Genomic DNA, 17,406 nt, shown 5'->3' with positions numbered 1-17,406 from the left:
TGTGGTATTCCAGGCTCCTGGCTTCTGCCTGGGCCAGCCCTTGCTGTTGCAGCCCTTCGGGGAGTAAAGCAGCAAATGATAGGTGTCTCTGCTCATCTTCTCTGGTGCCCATATGGGATCCTGGGTGCATTGAAGGCAAGGACTTCAGCTGCTAGACCACCGCGCTGGGCCCAAGAACACTATCTTAATGTCTTTGAAGAGTATACCTAGAGAACGATGAGGAAAAATGACTTGCAGAAATGAATAAATTGATAGAATTCATTTGTCAGTGACTCTGGCATATTCATTAACTTTTTAGTGTTCAAATCATTGATAGAATGGAGCTTATCATAACTTTCGTTTGTATATTTAGTTGTGTGTGTGCGTGTTTATGATTTATTTTATTTATTTGATAGGCAGAATTATAGACAGAAGAAGAAAGAGAAAACTCTCCCATCTGTTGTTTCACTGCCTACGTGGCTCCAATGCCCAGGAAGGGGCCAAGATGAAGCCAGGATTTAGAGCTTCTGTTAGATTTCCCACGTACATAAGAGGGGCACAAGCGCTTGCACTGTCTCCTGCTGCCTTACCAGGCGTATTAGCGATGAGGCGGATTGGAAGTGGAGCAGTGGAGACTTACATTGGGACCCTAGTAGAGTGCTGGCAGTGCTGCAGACAATGTTTCGACACATTGTGCCACAGTGCCAGCCTCAGTTGTGCAGTCTTGAGTCACTGGGGGAATAAAAGCACATTCGATAGTTAGGATTAGAATATTGGTGATTCTGAAATCCTTACTCAAATTGCTATTCGTCTAGAAAGCATGTATTCAGACGGAAACATTGAACTTTTTTTTTTTTTTGACCAGTCCACATTGTTGATCTTCATTGCTTAGAAAGAAGGAAAATATCAAAATTGACGTTTCAAAATAAATGAAAAATATTTCTGCACCTTTAGCCGGCTGGTGGACTTTTCAATGTGCCGCTTCTTCTACTGTGAGCCTGGCAGCTAAGGGATTAAGCTCTTATCTTGGTGTTTGACTTATTTCTTTCTCCTTATACCGTCTGGGTTTACTTTCTTATTTATAGGACTCCTGGAGACAAAAGTAATATTCCCACCTGTCACTTAAGCGGGAGGCAGTTTGTTCCTGTTAACTGAAAGGACAGCCTGAGAAAAGGACAGCTGTGTGCTCAGGCAGAGCTGGGCCGCGGCTTCTCGTGCGTGACCTTGGGCAGCATCTCGCAGAGGAGCTGCCCTGCTCTTGCACTTGGTGCGGGGTCATTGAAGTGACTGCATAGTTATGTGTGATAGCCAGGAAGGAGCAGAAAGGCACGTGTGGGAGTGGATGTGCTCGTGTGTGAGTCCACATCCTCTGAAACTGTGACTCTGTGCTGTTTCTTTACCCGGACAGACTCAGGACCTCTTTGTTGCCTTGAGTTGGAATCGGTAGGCTGCCATGTTCAGTGGCTCTGGTAACTTTCCTATTGTATAATCCAAGCTTGTGAGTGTGATTTGATCAACAGTCAACAATCAGAGAGATGGTGAAGGATGCCACCGGCTGGAGTTCATGCATCCAGACTGTGCTGGGTTAGTGGTGGCCTTTCTGGGGTTTCTGGGTGTCGCTTGTGAACATAGGGTTCAGTTCAGAGTATTGTTCAAGAGCATGTGCTTTCTGGGAGGAGCACTTCCCTGTTCTGCATCGTTCCTGGTGCATCATGGGCTCCCATTTGGTCTAAGACCTTCTTTGATCTGGATGTGCTAGCCAGGGAGTTTTAGAGGCATATGAAGGCGTGTATGGGTGTTTCATGTTCGCCTTCAACACGGCAAGAAGAACTCGTAGGCTTTCATTCTCCAGATAAGCTTTTCATATTGTGTTCTTCCATAAGATGCTACAGCAGCTGGCTGGAGTTGCTGACTTCAGAGGAGGTCTGAATTGCATTGTGTTCCAATGAGCAGGTGCATGTGTGTGTACATGTGAGTGATGCTTAACATAGAGAAATGTTAAGAGGTCCAAATGGTGAAGAAAAAACCGAATCCTTGACCGTTGATAATGAGCTGTGCTGGTTTCTAACAACTGACTTTTCAGTTCAGAATACTAGTGGTTAGCATTAGCTGTGGTGTGAGGAAACAATGCTTTTTTTTTTTTTTCTCTTAGTTTGTTCATACAACCAAGCCCTTTGGAACCTTTAGTGCCATAGCCATTATCCCTATTAAGGGAGAAAAGAGAAAATACACGTTCAGTGAACAATAGTTGAAAAGAGTCTAGTGCCTTTCCCCCTCCCCTGTGGGGTTTCTGAAAGCTCTTCAGTGCTTGTTCTGTTCAGTTTCCCATTGGTGAGTAATTATTTGACGACAGAGTGGCGCGTAAAAACTTGTTGGAGAATTGTCTCTCCGTGAGAACTGATGCAGTCAGCATTGCGAGGATTCTCCTCTTTTTTGAGTTTCCTCCCGTCACAGATGGGTGAGAACCTTATGTCTTAGCCGAAATACTTGCAAGTGTTTGTGCAAGCCAGATAACAGAATACAGGGACCAGTGTTCCAACCACCGTGGAGATAAGGGCAATCCCACTCTGCATTTCGTGCCGGGCAGATAAAACACTGTTAGGAATAAAGCTTTCTCTTAGTCCTGCCTTCTCATAAACTGTTATTCCTCGGCCAGATAAAATTAACAATTTGATGCAAAGCAAGAGATAGGCGCTGGTATCACCACATTCCACGATTGTTCTGCTATTGCGCTGAAAAACCACGACTAATGCTTGCATCAAAATCCTCATAATGTTGCTATTCTCTCCACTGAAGAAGACAGAATTCAGTGCCCCCCTGCCCCAGAGACTGCATGACTTAGCTAAAGCTAAGTGAAAGTATTAGAGGGGACATCATGTCTTTGATGATGGAAAGGTACTGTTCCTCCTAGAGGTCCTGCACTTTTCTCAATCAGAGGTCAGCACGTTTAATTCATTGAGTGCTAAACAGTGAATCCGCATGACCTTGTGGGGCCTGTGGTCTTTGTCAGAGCTGTTCAGCTGGGCCACTGTGATGTGAAAGCAGCCAGAGGGAACTTGTAAACAAATGAAAGCAGTCGAGTTCCAGTGAAACTTTATGTCTAGATGTGAACTTTGCAATTTCGTATATACTTACGTGTCAAGAAATGCTATTCTTTTCATTGATGGTCGACCCAAAACAGGCTGGTTAGTTTCTGCTCATGGGCTGTAATTTTCCTGCTGTCCCAATCTAACAACCCCTATCCCAAGGCATAAATATATCTTTTTTATAACAACCCCTCTCCTAAGGCATAAATATATATATTTTTAAGATTAGTTCTTATCAAATGCTTCTGAAATGGTCAGTTATAATGTATTTTATAATGTTCCGTGAAGAGATGCAAAAGGATGTAAGTGGAGGAAAAAATGAGGCAGCCCACACGTGTTACTGAAATACAGAAGCTGCAGGAGGTGGCAGACTCAAGGCACTGGGTTCAGTTGCTGATGAAATGGGATTCTTTTGGGTGGGCAGTCAAAAGGAGGTTTGTAACCTGAAGCAAAATCGTAACTACATTCTGGGAAGAAGACTGGTATAGCGCAACCCCAGGTCATTTATTTAGTAAGCAAAGTTTATTATTATTGTTATTATTTTTTTTTTTTGCAAATGGTTACAGGTAAATTGTTTACTATGTGTGAAATGGAGAGTGTGCCTCAGTAAAATCACACTGGTGAGTCAAAGATTGTCAGACCTTGGATCCCCCCCCCTTTTTTTTAAGAAGTTGAAATTTGACTTTATGGCTAACATCTTTGGATTTTTTAAATGAAGTCATTTAATTAAAAGGGAATACTTTTCCCTCTGAATATTCTATGTAGCAAAACTAAGACGTCTTTAGGATGAATTCGGTTTAACAGCCATCAGTGTGAAGTTCTGTAAACTGCAACTTCCAAGCAGTTATGACAGGGCATCTGCATAGCATAGGGTTACAGTGTCTTCGATTTGCAAAACTCTAAAGAGATAGTCTAGCACAGGTCAGATCTCCAAGGCAGCCCAAAGCTGCCACTGTGAGATGGAGAGATGGGGCTGTGGAAATATTCAGGCAGCCAACAGGTGATGATGGGGGTGCTAACATTTCACCCTGCTTGAGAAGATGGAGCCTAAAGTTAGAATTGTGTGTGGGTTACTTGTTAACTGAGTTCATCATTTGCGTCAATGATTTCTCTCACGTTAGGATGTTTTGCAGAGCTATTTTCTTGTTGCATGGGAACAGGAAGAACTGTGACAATCATGATTACTCTTTTATTTTAAAAATACATTTTAAAAATTTATTAGACAGGCAGAGTTACAAGGTTCTGGAGAGGAAACATGCAGATGGACCTTCTATCCTCGAGTTGATTCCCCAGATGAACACAGCTTCTTGGACCTCCCACGTGGGCAGGGGCCCAAGCACTTAGGCCATCCTCTGTTGATTTCTGTGGCACATTAGCGTTGAGTTGGATTGGACATGGAGGAGACAGCACTCAAACTGGAGCCCACGTGGGATGCCAAGCTTGTGTCACAGTATGTGAAACCACCACCTGCAACTAATCACAGTAAACTTAGGACTCTGAGTAATGGCATTGCCTTGCAGAAACTCATCTTATTTTGTTTTTGTTTTATTGACTAGCACAGCCATTCTTCCAGACAAGTCATTTAATTATTAACTATGCTTTGTCCCCGATGACAAGTAGAATGCTGTTGATCTTGAAAGGAATCTGTGTGTGTGTGTGTGTTTCCATGAAGATTCTGTGTAGTATTTGTGTTTACCATACTCAGAAGGGAATGGGCCGGGTTTCAGTAAGCAGGAATCTATACATTGCTCAAAGATACTTTGTTGATGACATTGAGGATTGTTTAGTAAGAGTCATGGGTACTGTCTTTTACCTCTATTTGCATCTCATTATTTTGTATAATGAATGCTTTCTCATTGGATACATGCATTACAGTTGGAGTTAGAGATTCTGCGTAGGATTGTTATTCTGGCAATAGGCAATGTCTGTCTGCCCATAATTTAAATGCATTTGTAAGGAAGTAGAAGCTCCCCTGGTCTCCAGCACACAGGAGTAGGACAAGTTCATTTCAAGTCCTTTGTTAATTTCCAGAATTTTCCAATATAAGGGACGTGTGAGTGCTTAAAAGGTAAAAATGTGTGTTACATGTGGTCACTGTCTTCTGAAAATTAAAAGTCCGGGGATAGGTTGGAAGGGATGAGAAACAAGGTAATATAAGTGGTCGAATGAACGTACTACGTGAGTAAAATCCACAAGCATTGCTCTAAGTATTCAGAATGGGAAAAGCTTACAAGCTGGTGACACCTAGAAAGGATTAGCGCATGCTCTAAGAAAGAAGAGTTTCCTTCCGCTTCCTGTATGACTTTCTTGCTTCTCATACACATCAGTAAATAGTTCTCCAGAGTTTAAAGACAAAAACTCAACAGGCAAACAACAGATCTCACCCAGACACCAGAGCTAATGGGCTTAACTGATGTCTCTTGTAGAACCCTTCCTCTTACAGAGAATACACTTTTTTTTTCCATCAGTACATGGAACTTTCTGCAGGAATGATCACATTATAGACCACAAAATAAGCCTCAGCCAATTTAAGAAAAATCATAATTATACTATGCGTCTTCTCAGATCATCATGAAGTGAAACTGAAGACCAATAAGTCAGAATGCCCCAGAAGAGGCACAGACAACTGGAGACTGAATCATATGCTGCTAAATTAACCATGGGTAATAAAAGAAATCAAAGGGGGGAATTTAACAGTTGCTTGAAACAAATGAAGGCATCAACAGAATACTAGCCAATAAAATCCAACAGCACATCAGGCGAATCACTGACCAGGACAAGGTGCAGTTTGATTTATCCCTAGAATGCAGAAAGCTTAACATTCGCAAATCAATCATTGTAATACACTACATCAACAAATTGAAAAACAAAAACCATATGATCATCTCAGTAGATGCAGAGAAGGCATTTGATAAAATCCAACACCACTTCATGTTCAAAACGTTAAACAAGACAGGCCTGAAAGGAACATTCTATAACATAATCAAAACAATATGAAAAACCCAATGCCAGCATTACTAAATGGGAGAAAACTGGAAGCTTTTCCAGTAAGATCTGAAACTAGACAAACATGTCTGCTGTCACCACTGTTACTCTGTGTAGTATTGGAAGTCTTAGTTAAAGTCTTCGTTGGCAAGAAAAAAAAAAAATTAAAAGAATTCAAATTGGAACTGAGGAATTAAAATTATCCCTATTTGCAGAAGACATGATTCTCTACTTTGGAGAATCAAAGGATTCAAACAAGAGGCTATTGGAACTCATAAGAAAATTTAGCAGGGTAGTGGGATGAAAAATTAATGTACATAAACTGATGGCACTAGCATAGATGCTCGAGAAAGAATTTGTAAGTACAGTCTCCTTTAAAATAATGGAGAGGAATTTTAAATACCTTGGAATTATTCTAACCAAAGATGTGGAACACCTCTACGATCAAAACTATGCAACACTGAAAAAGAAACAGAAGAAGAAATTAAAAGATGGAGAAACCTCTCATATTCCTGGACTAACATCATCAAAATGTCCATTTTACCAAAAGCAATATACAGATTCAACATGATCCCAATTAAAATCCAAACAACGTTCTTCTCAAAAACAGAAAAAAATAAAAGGCACAGAGTTCGAAGAAACGGGCAAAAGGAAATGAACAGATTCAAATGGCTAACAGACATATAAAAAGATGCCCAGGCTCCCTAGCCATCAGGGAGATACAAATGAAAACCACATTGAGGTTCCACTTTACTCCAGTGAGGTTGGCCTACATTCAGAACTCTTACAAACAATACCTACTGGCGTGGAGGTGGGAAGAAAGGTACCCTCCTTCACTGCTAGTGGGAATGTAGGCTGGTACAACCTCTGTGGAAATCAGTATGGAAAGTGCTTAGAGAATTGCAAATAAACCTACCATATGACCCAGCTATCCCACTCCTAGGAATATATCCAAAGCAAATGAAAACTGCATATGAGAAGGGAATCTATAATCCTGTATTTACAGCAGTACAGTCTACACTAGGAATGATGTGGAAACAATCCAGATGCCCATCCAAAGAGGAGTGGTTAAAGAAGCTGTGGTACATCTACTCCATGGAATACTACTCAGCCATTAGAAAGAATGAAACCATACCATTTGCAAGTAGATGGTCCCAACTAGAGATTATTATGCTTAGTGAAATAAGTCAACCCCCAAAGGATTAATACCATATGTTCTCTCTCATGTAAGGCAGCCTTCAAACAAATTTTAAGATCAATAACCCTTTCCATACTAGTTTGGTGCATCCCATGTGTTTTGTCTGTTTTGTTTGTTTTTGTTTTCATTTTTATTTCCTCTAAATAGCTTCTTTTTGCTTGTCAAATTCATTGCTGGCTCATGGTGGCATCATTTTATCCAAGAGGCTTTTGTGTTTTCTTTCTTCATCCATGCATTGGTTATTCAATGGCATGTTTTTTCCACTTCATGGTGCTGTAAATTTTTTGTTTTAACTTCATACCTGTTCTTGACTTTATTTCGTGGTTCTTTGTTTAAGGAAATGTATAGTGATGGTATAATAGAGACTGTCGTATTCAGACATGATGATACAATGCAATACGCATCCCTACTTCCAAATCAAAGAGGAACTTCCAATGAAACTGTTGGAAATATCTAGACAATGGGATGCTGGACTGTCTGACATTATACCAGCAATGTTGGGCACACTTAAAAAACAGACCGGTGAACTTATGACTGCTTATGAAGGACTATACCATACCATTGTAATAATATGGGAAAACTCAGTCAGAGGGTGGGAATTTGAGTAGGGATAGGGAAATCCCAGACACTATGGAATTGTACCATAAAATTCAAGATTTTTTTAAGAAAAGTTAATCTAGAAACACAAGAGACAATGAATAGGCAAAGCTATCCTGAAGAAGAAAAATGAAGCTGGAGGAATCACAGTTCCAGACCTCAAGACATACTTCAGGGTAGTGGTATTTAAAATAGTCTAGCACTGGTACAGAAACAGAGAAGAAGATCAATGAAGCAGAATAGAAACACCAGAAGGGAGTCCACACATGTCTAGCCAACTAATCTTTGAGAAGAAAACAGAAAACAATCCAGCGAATAAGTCTATTCCTTTCAACAAATGCTGTTGGGGCAATTGGATAGCAGCCTGCAGAGGTAAGAAGCTAGATCCACACCTGTAACCTTATATAAAATTCAGCTCTAAATGGATCAAGGACCTCAATTTGCACTCAGAAACCATAAAACAATTAGAGGAAAACATGGGAAGCACTCTCCAATACATAGGAATAGGGAACGACTTAGAAAAGTCACCAAATGCACAGGCAACCAAAGCCAAGAGAAAGAAATTGGACTACATCAAGTTGAGGAACTTCTGCACAGCAAAGCAAATGATCAACAAAGTGAAGAAGCAACCAACAGAAAATCCTTGCGCACCACATAACCAATATGGGACTGATGTCTAGGACTTACAAAGGGTTCCAGAAACTCAACAACGGCCAAGACAACAACCCTGTGAAGAAATGATTGAAGGAAATGAACAACGTTCAGGGGAACAAGTTCAAATGGCTCGTAGACATATAAGGAAAATGCTGAGGTTCCCTAGCTCTCAGGGAAATACAAATGAAAACCACATTGAAGTTCAAGTTAATTCCAGACAGACTGACCTACATGCAGAACTTTGCCATCCACAGCTGCTGGTGTGGATGTGAGGAGAAAGAAATTCTCCTTCACTGCTGGTGGGAGTGCAGACTAGTACAACCATTATGGAAGTCGTTGTGGAGAGTGCTAAGAGAACTGAAAATCGAACTGCTGTAGGACCCAGCTATCCCACTTCTGGAAATACATACAAAGAAATTGCAATCTGCCTATGAGAATGGAAACCGCACTGCTACGTTGACAGCAGCACAATCTACAATAGGAAAGACATGCAAACAACGCTGGTGCCCTTTGAAAGAGGAGTGGATACAGAGAATGTGGCACATCTACTCCATGGAATACTTTTCAGCCATGAAAAAGGAGTGAAATCCTACCATTTACAACAAAATGGTCCCAACTCGAGACCATTATGTCCTGTGAAAAAAGTGAGTCCCAAATTAACACATATCCTATGGTCTCTCTGATGTACAACATCTTTTATGCGAAATGTAAGATCAATAGATGTGAAAACATACATAAAACATACGTGTACCTATAGTCATCTAGAAGTGCAGTATTATAGAAACTGTCATGTTGAAATATGAAGATACAATGCAGTATGCATCTCTGCTTCCAAATCAAAGATGGGCTTCCAATGAAATTAAAACATCTTGACAATAAGTTGCTGGACTCTGCCACTGTCCATACCTACAATGTCAGGATACACTTAAATAGCAGAATGACGTTATGTCTGTTCTGGAAGGACTGTGCTCTTGTAATAATATAGGGAAAGTCTGTAGGAGAAAGGGGTTGGGGAAGGGAGAAAGGAGGAATTCCAGGTCCCACGGTAGTGTATCATAAAGTAAACAAATATATATGCATATAAAATTTTAAAATAAAAATACAAACCAGTGCAGAGTAATAAGACTAAGAGAATCTCAATGACATTTTAGGAATCTTATGTTATAGTGAGGTAATTTGTACTAATTTTCATCTACTGTTACTGGCATATCCTCTCAATAAAAATCTTAAATAACAGAGTAAAAATAAAATTGGTGGTAACAGTCCTACTGCTGTCACTATTAGTATTATGGATGCTATCACTATTAGTATTATGGATGCTAAAACAATGGAGGCGCTGGCGTTGTGGCATAGTGGGTTAAGTCTGCTTGTGCGGCTAGTTTCCCATATTGGAATGCTGGTTTGAGTCCTCAATACTCCACTTCTGATCCAGCTTGTTGCTAATGGTCTTGGGAAGGCGGTGGAATTCAAGCCATAGGGGAAACTTGGAAGGACCTGCTGGCCCACACCTGGCTGTTTTCATTCCTTGAGGGAATAACTGACAGATGAAAAATCTCCCTCTCCTCCACTCTTTCAGATAGAAAAATAAATCTTTTTTAAAAACCCGCATGCAGCAGGATAATGCACATTGCTAAGACTAGAGATGATTTAAAGAGAAAACAATCATGGTCCACTTGCGGTAGAAGTAGCATTTCCAGACCGTCTTGTATTAGTCATGCGTGTACGTGTGTGCACATGCATCTGACGATAAGCGATGATTAATTAAAAATAATTTGGAAAAGGTATGTCTGGGTAAGTCTGAGACTTCTCACCTACTTCTGTGTCCTAGTCCCTGACACATACATGGGAAAAGTTGGCCCACCTGTCTTGTCTTGCTGGATCTCCATCCCTACCAAACAAACATAATTCCTTTCAGTGGCCTGTAAATAGAAAAGCAGGGTCCTTGCTTGGGAAGATGGAAATAGTATCTTATATACTCAGATATTTACACATGCAATGTTGGCTTCTGGTATCTGAGATGTGGCCAGAAAAAATGAAGCTTTTTTTTTTTCTATTGTATGAGATTTCAACTGCAAAAATACTACAAAATGCAATCACCAGCTACAATTGTTTCTTAATAGCTTCCCCATTACAACCAATTGATAATAGGAACGCTTTATTGTCTAATTATTTTTTTTTTCATAGAAACAGTGACCTTGAACTAGGATTTGCTATGAAACATTCTTTTCAAAATACATGAAAGAAATCATGTCTGGGTTCCCAAAGCCTTGACCTAAACTCTTTAGTGAAAAATAGAAACCAAAACTATAATCTTTTTTTTTATTAAAAGCTTTGAGAAAATGATAGTAAAGACATGTTTTAAAAGGAGTTGATTAATGAACTCTTTTCAGTTTGAGCGGTGAGGACTTTTCATAGAGACGCTCAGTGGAAGTTGGTATAATAGAAAGCAGAAATAGAAATGTTTTTGCTTTTTTAAATACATGGGCTGTGGACTGTGTTCTCCTGGTATATTGAGCACATTGCACAATGCTTCAAACAATAGCATGCCAACATTTCCTTTTTTGTCATGTAGAGTTGCTATTAAACCATCTAGCCAGAAAGGTATGACTGTGGTCTGGGAATTGTCGAAGATGTCAGGCTGGATCAAAAGTACCTATGGCCTAGGTGTCTGATGGACTCACCTGTGTAGGCGTGTGGAAGGACCTGGGGATGAAATCCCCCAGCCATGCATCTTTCAGAACATACCCTTATCGCTAAGCAGGGTCTTGACCATGTCTGTATTTCTAGCTATAGACACAGATGGGCTGGAAATATAAACACGGAGATCCAGGCTTGCGTGTTCCCCACGTGGGGTCACATCTTCCCAGTATTCCTTCCTCGCGTGATGACTTCCGAATCTGAAAGCAAGGGAGGCATGGTGAGCGGTTCCTTCACTTTTCTTGTTTTAAACCAGGGTTGGACTCTTCCCCAGAAGCTCCAAGCTATTTCCATTACCTCTTGCTAGGGACTGAGTTGTGCCCTCTAGCCCCAATGCAAGTCCAGTCCTAATGCTTGTGTCTCCCACGGGTGCTTTGATGGAAATGAGGCTAATGCAGATATCCGCAACAAAGTGGAGGTCATTAAAAGGTATCTTCCCACAAAGGGGATTGGGCAGAGATGGAGAGCAAAGGTGACAACCATGTCAATGAGAGAGTAGAACTGAACCTCCCCCCGGGGCCCTCAGAAGGAATGAGACCTTGACCTTGAGTGCAGACTCCTGGCCTTTGGAACTATGTGGCTGAAAATGCCAGGCTGTGGTGCCAGGTAATGGCATGGATAGCACTCTAATGCCTGTTCCTTGATGATGACTGGTGTTGAAACCAGATCTCCCCTCTCTTCTTGTCCAGCTGAGAAACATAGGGAGTTCTGGGGAACCGGCCTCTATGGCTCCTTTTAGTCTTTGTGGCCCATCAGGTTCTGCAGCTTAGGGAAAGGGTAGGTGGTAGCTACTGAGCAGCTGTCAGTTGCTGTGCACCGCCAGGTTTTCCTTCACTCGCTGCACATCTGCCCCTCAGATATTTGTCAGCTAAATGAATTGTCCCAAGGCTGCCCCCCTTGTCGCCCCTGGCTCTGGAAGCATATAAATGGAATTGAATTTTGGTCTTTTCTTGTTGCTCTGGTATCTTTTAGCTTTATAACACTTAGGCCACAATGTGTCCATATGCCTTTACTGAACAGTAGAGCCTAGAATGTAGATCATTTCTTATTGGAGATATTTTCTTTGGCTTGGGCTAGCATTCGTTTGGTTTGGGTCTGATACCTCTGAAGTACAGGAGCTATTCCTTTCTAGATACAGTTCCTCTTAAATTCTGTTTTTTAACAGCTTTGTCTATCCTTGCTCCTTTCTAGAATTTACCCTCTTGTTTTCAAAATGCACTTGTGTTTTCACTCATGTAGATAGGATTCCCGCAAACAAGGGGAGATAAAATATGCTTTCCTTTGCCCTCTGGGAATTTGGAAGAGATCATCCTTGATGTTTAGGAGTTTCGTTTCTTTTAGAAAAAAGGGATGCAGAAGCTTGCAATCTCTGCCTGTTTCTTTAAGTCGGTCTTAAAAAAACAACTGTATAGAACATGACTATTAGAATTGACTGGTTGGAATTTGATCTTTCGCTTGACATCACCTCAGGAGCTCATAAAGCTTGTGCTCACATACAGAAGCAGCTGTTCCTTGTTGCCTGTGGGTGTTTGTGGGGGAAAGAAAGCAACACCTTAGGATTAGATTTTTGGACTTATTAGTCCTGCTCAGAAATGTTATATAGCCTTTATTTCAGGTTGTAAACGTAAAATGGAGCTTTGGAGCCAGACTAGCATATCAAAAAAAATGCCCCTGTCACAAAAGCCAAGTTTGGCATCAATCTAAATGTTACATGGAATCCATTCAGCTGGGCAGGAGGCCCGCTTCGGTTCCTGCCAGGGTTCTTCTTGCTGCTTATGAATATCCGTTGCCCATGGTCAATGTTGTGTCCTTTTGAGGGTCAAAATTCGTTTTGAGAGCATGTTGGGTAGTGTCTTTTAGATTCGCGAAGATTTCTATTCTGTTAAGTTTATCTTGAGTGCAATGAGCTCAAGTCCTCAGCTTCTTAATATCCAGGTGGTGCCCGCATGCAAGACTGGGTGGTTTCTGGAGTCTTGCCCGAGTATGTAGCAGAGCCTAAGCTGCCACGTTGCGTTATTGGTTTGTACTTACTTGACAGTACGTGGTTGCTCCTGGATGGGCAATGATTGTCTCGAGAACCCCTGATGTCCTGACATTGCAGAGATGGTGTGTCCCACAGGTGATCAAGTTCACTGTCATCAGGAGCTGCTACTGACATATGGTTGGACACGTAGGCTGATGCGTAATTTTCACCTCTGACCATGTTGAGAACACTGTGGTTTCTCGGGAAAAGGAACAAACCGTGGAAGTGCAGACTGGATCTGATTCCAGGTGTCCCAACAAGAAATTGTGTTGCTAAGGTCAGATGATTAAATCTCTCTGTGCTTCAGTTCTCCCGAGAAGGCGTAACAGTAAAAGCTACGAGAAAGATGAGCTGTGGAATGACAGTCATAGCTCCGGCCATAAGCAGCTGTCAAGTAAGACCGCCTCAGAGGAAGTCATTGTGAGAATTCTTTTGTTTTGCTTTGTCACGTAGGTTGCTGACCCACCTTGCCACCGACACCCCAGGGTTTGCTTACAGTTGTGCACCGCTAGGTGCCTTTCCCACATAGGACAGTGACCACCTGCCTGGGAGCCCCATTTGCTAGGACAGAGTAAAGAGGTGACCCTTCTGTGGGTCCACTGTTTCGCTAATCTTAACCGTTTACTCTAACAAATTCCCCTGTTGAATAGGTACTGGTTTTTGGGAGCTGGTTATATAACAATGAATTATAAGCAAATAACTAGTACATATACATGTATCCCTAATGCAAAATCTGGTAGGTTTCAAATATCAAAACTTGGGGTACTTCCAATAGCAAATTCTACATCTGCCCTCATGTGCCAGGTCACAGCCATAATGCAGCTACAGTAAAATATCATACATCATTTACCACGGGCTCTGTGCATAAAGTGTATATAAAACGGAAGTGGATTTTCTATTTAGACCAGGGTCTCATTGCCAAGATATTTCATTATATATAAAATGTAGAAATACTCCAACGTGAGAAACATTTGAAATCCCAAACACTTGTGGTCCCAAGAATTTTCGGGTGGGAAGTTTTCAAACTAGACAGTGTTTTATTTTCTTTTGATTTTAAAGTTTTAATATATTTATCTGAAAGGCAGAAGAAGAGGGGACAGAAACAGAGAAAGTCACAGATAGACAATAGATTACTATTCATCTGCTGGTTCATTCCCCAAATGCCCGTAGCACCTATGGCTGGACCAGGTCCAAGGCCAAGAGCTGGGACTCGATGCAGGTCTCCCACATGGCTGGGAGAGATGCAGCTACCATCGCCTGTTGCCTCCTAAGGAGCGCATTAGCAGAAAGCTGGAATTGGGAGCAGAGCTGAGAGTGGGTCATGGGCACATCCCAAATGAACTGTTGTACTCTTACACCTTTATGGGATTTTTAATAGGGACTTAAGTAAGATGACCAAGTGCTCCATGTGCTGTCGTGAGTGTGTGAAGAATGATTGTAGATGGAGGAGGGTGGCCTTTTGAAGCTGAGAAGATAACGTGCTAAACTCTGCCTGAGTGACCAAAAGAAGTAAAAGCAGCAGATGTGTGACTTCAAATGTGACAGCCAACTCGGCCTCAGAACTGAAAAGCAAGAACCCTATCTAGGGTCTGACACGATGGCTCAATTGGTAAATCCTTCCCTTGCAATTGCTGCAATCCCATATGGATGCTGGTTCACATCCTGGCTGCTCCACTTCCCATCCACCTGCCTGCTTATGACCTGGGAAAGCAGCAGAGCATGGCTGAAGGCCTTGGGACACTGCACCTGTGTGAGAGACCCAGAGAGACTCCTGGCTGCTGGATTCATATCGGCGAGGATTTAGCCACTGAGTCATCACACTGGATCTGACATTGGAGTTTTTATCATGGGCATTCTAGGAAAGTTTTTTAAGCACCTTCTTTGTTATTTAAACCTTCTCCTTATCTTTGCCTTGTTTTGATTTCTGTTCCCAGCTTTTATTTCCAAATTCCTGCCATTACATTAGTATGTGACTGCTTTCAAGGCTTGGGTACGTCAGACACTTTGTCTGAAAGGTGATGCTCTATCATCCCATGGATGAATAAAAAAAAAAAAGTCACCCCAAAACAAATCAGAAGTTCCCATGCTAGAAAAATGTTATGAAAAATCTACCCCATGTACAAGTATTTGCAAACAACTATTAAAAGTATTTCCACTTTGTGTGAGCAATGAATGGAGCAGCTGCTCACTTCCATGCCGTGAAATGATTGAGGAGGCCACCTAAGAAGATGACAGGGTTGTTTCAGTTGAGGATGTTGCCAACTATGTTTAAGTCTGTTTTTCTGGATATCATTTTCTTTCTTTTTCTGAAGATTTATATTATTGTTAATGGAAAGTTAAATATACAGAGCGGAAGATCTTCCACTGATTGATTCCTCAAGTGACCCCATTGGCCAGAGCTGAGCTGAGCCGATCCAAAGCCAGGAGCCAGGGACCTCTTCGGGGTCTCCCACACGGGAGTAGGGTCCCAGGGCTTTGGGCTGTCCTCCACTGCTTTCCCAGGCCACAAGCAAGGAGCTGGATGGGAAGTGGAGTCGGTGGGATTAGAACTATCGGTCATGTGGGATCCCAGTGCATGCAAGGAGAGGACATTAGCTGCTAGGCTACTGCACCCAGCCCTGGAGATCATTTTCCACAAAGAAACACTGCAGCTGTTTCTCAAGGCATTCTGCCCATCTTGTTGATGAAAGCAATGATCAAATGAACATCTGAGGCTGTGGAGGACCTTGTGGGCAGCAGGTGGTAGCTATCCTGTGATGTCCCCGTGGAATTAAGCTCTGGGTTAGCTTGTGAGCTCTGAGGACAGAGTCCTCAAGATTCCCAAGCTTGCAGGGGTTTCCAAACTAACCACAGTTTCAGGAATTTTCTAGCAGAACTTAAAAAAGTCACTAAAAGCGATTGTAACCATTGATGATGATTTATTACAAGGAAGGAACCCACTCTGACATCTGACAAAGAGATACTTAGGGCAGAGTCTGAAAGATACAAAGCACTCACCCATTGTGGTGCCTGGGATGAATTGTCTCTAGTACTGATGTGTTAACAGTTCACAAGGGCAAAGTTTGCCAGCCTCGGGGTTTCCGGAGCCGGGTGGGTAGAAAGGATTTCTGATTTAAGTGTGCTGCTGGATTGTGCAAGTAGTTGTGCTCTGTCTTCAGGTCATCTGGTAGGGTTGGCCAAACCCACTACTTATAATTTCATGCTTGATTTTCCCCCACCCCATCCTAAATATAGACAGCCCTATCTGCTGAGACAGACTACCTCCCAGACCTAAGCCAAGGCCCAGGCAGTTTATGCCAAAGGCCAGGAGGGTGTCCCTGCAGGAACTGTAGAATCATTCATCTTGAGTGTGTCGGGCATTCTGAGTCACTGTGCCAACCTACTCACATCACCAGCCGTGGGTTCAGCCTTGTTCTTGTACCTGCTTTGCAGAACACTGAAGGGATTCCTGAGTACATCTAGCTACACAGGATGCCCCGGGTAGTTCTGCTTTAGCTCTTTTCAATGATTATTTTAACAATTGTGCCTCCATTTTACACTTTTTGTTGATACAGTGCGTTTTCTTTCATGTTACTGCTATTGGAGGTACCGAGACATCAGTCCTTTTTTGGCTGCTGCAAAAGGTCTTGTGCTTTGTCCAGTTGCTCGTGGGTGGGCTTTTGTCTTGGGCTGTCTGTCCATCCTCTGTTTCAGTGGAGATGCCTTAGGAAGCTAAGTGTGTATTGCATCACTGGGAAGAGCTCAAGTCCTCCCTTTTTTTCTGTCAATTTCTTTTCAGAAACATTGTGGGCATTAATTATTACAGCTGCCCCGGAGTAAGCATCCGGTGAGGGCCCTGTGTCCTTGTTTTTTGAAACTCTTAGTACAAAGAGAAAATTTGTTGTGTGCAACTAAAACTTTACTTTAGCACATGTTCAGGTTCTCTTTACCAAAGTCTGAAACCTTGTTTAATAGACACTTGTTCAACGTGGTCTCCTTCAACTTGCTAGTGATAAAACAGAAATTCCACCAAGATGGCAGAATAACATTGCCAACTATGAAATATAAATCCCCAGCTGTCTTTATGAGAGAGCCCCCATCAGTTGTTCAAGTGGTTCAAGTTCAGCTTTAGTTTCTTCAAGAGGCCTGTGATGGAAAAAGACTTTTCAATAAATTGTAATTGTTTATTCCCCTGTGAGTACTTACCT

The 17,406-nt window shown here is 41.9% G+C and overlaps 1 protein-coding gene across 1 annotated transcript in view; it reads left to right on the top strand.

Annotated features, from left to right (window-relative positions):
* Positions 1-17,406, top strand: part of CNTN3 (contactin 3) — a 272,642-nt gene that overhangs the window by 19,038 nt on the left and 236,198 nt on the right. The window lies entirely within an intron of this gene.

Source organism: Ochotona curzoniae, unplaced genomic scaffold, assembly GCF_017591425.1.
Source record: "Ochotona curzoniae isolate NIBS_2020 unplaced genomic scaffold, NIBS_Ocur_1.0 contig_908, whole genome shotgun sequence".
Lineage (NCBI taxonomy): Eukaryota > Metazoa > Chordata > Mammalia > Lagomorpha > Ochotonidae > Ochotona > Ochotona curzoniae.
This window is presented reverse-complemented; position numbering and strand designations above follow the sequence as displayed.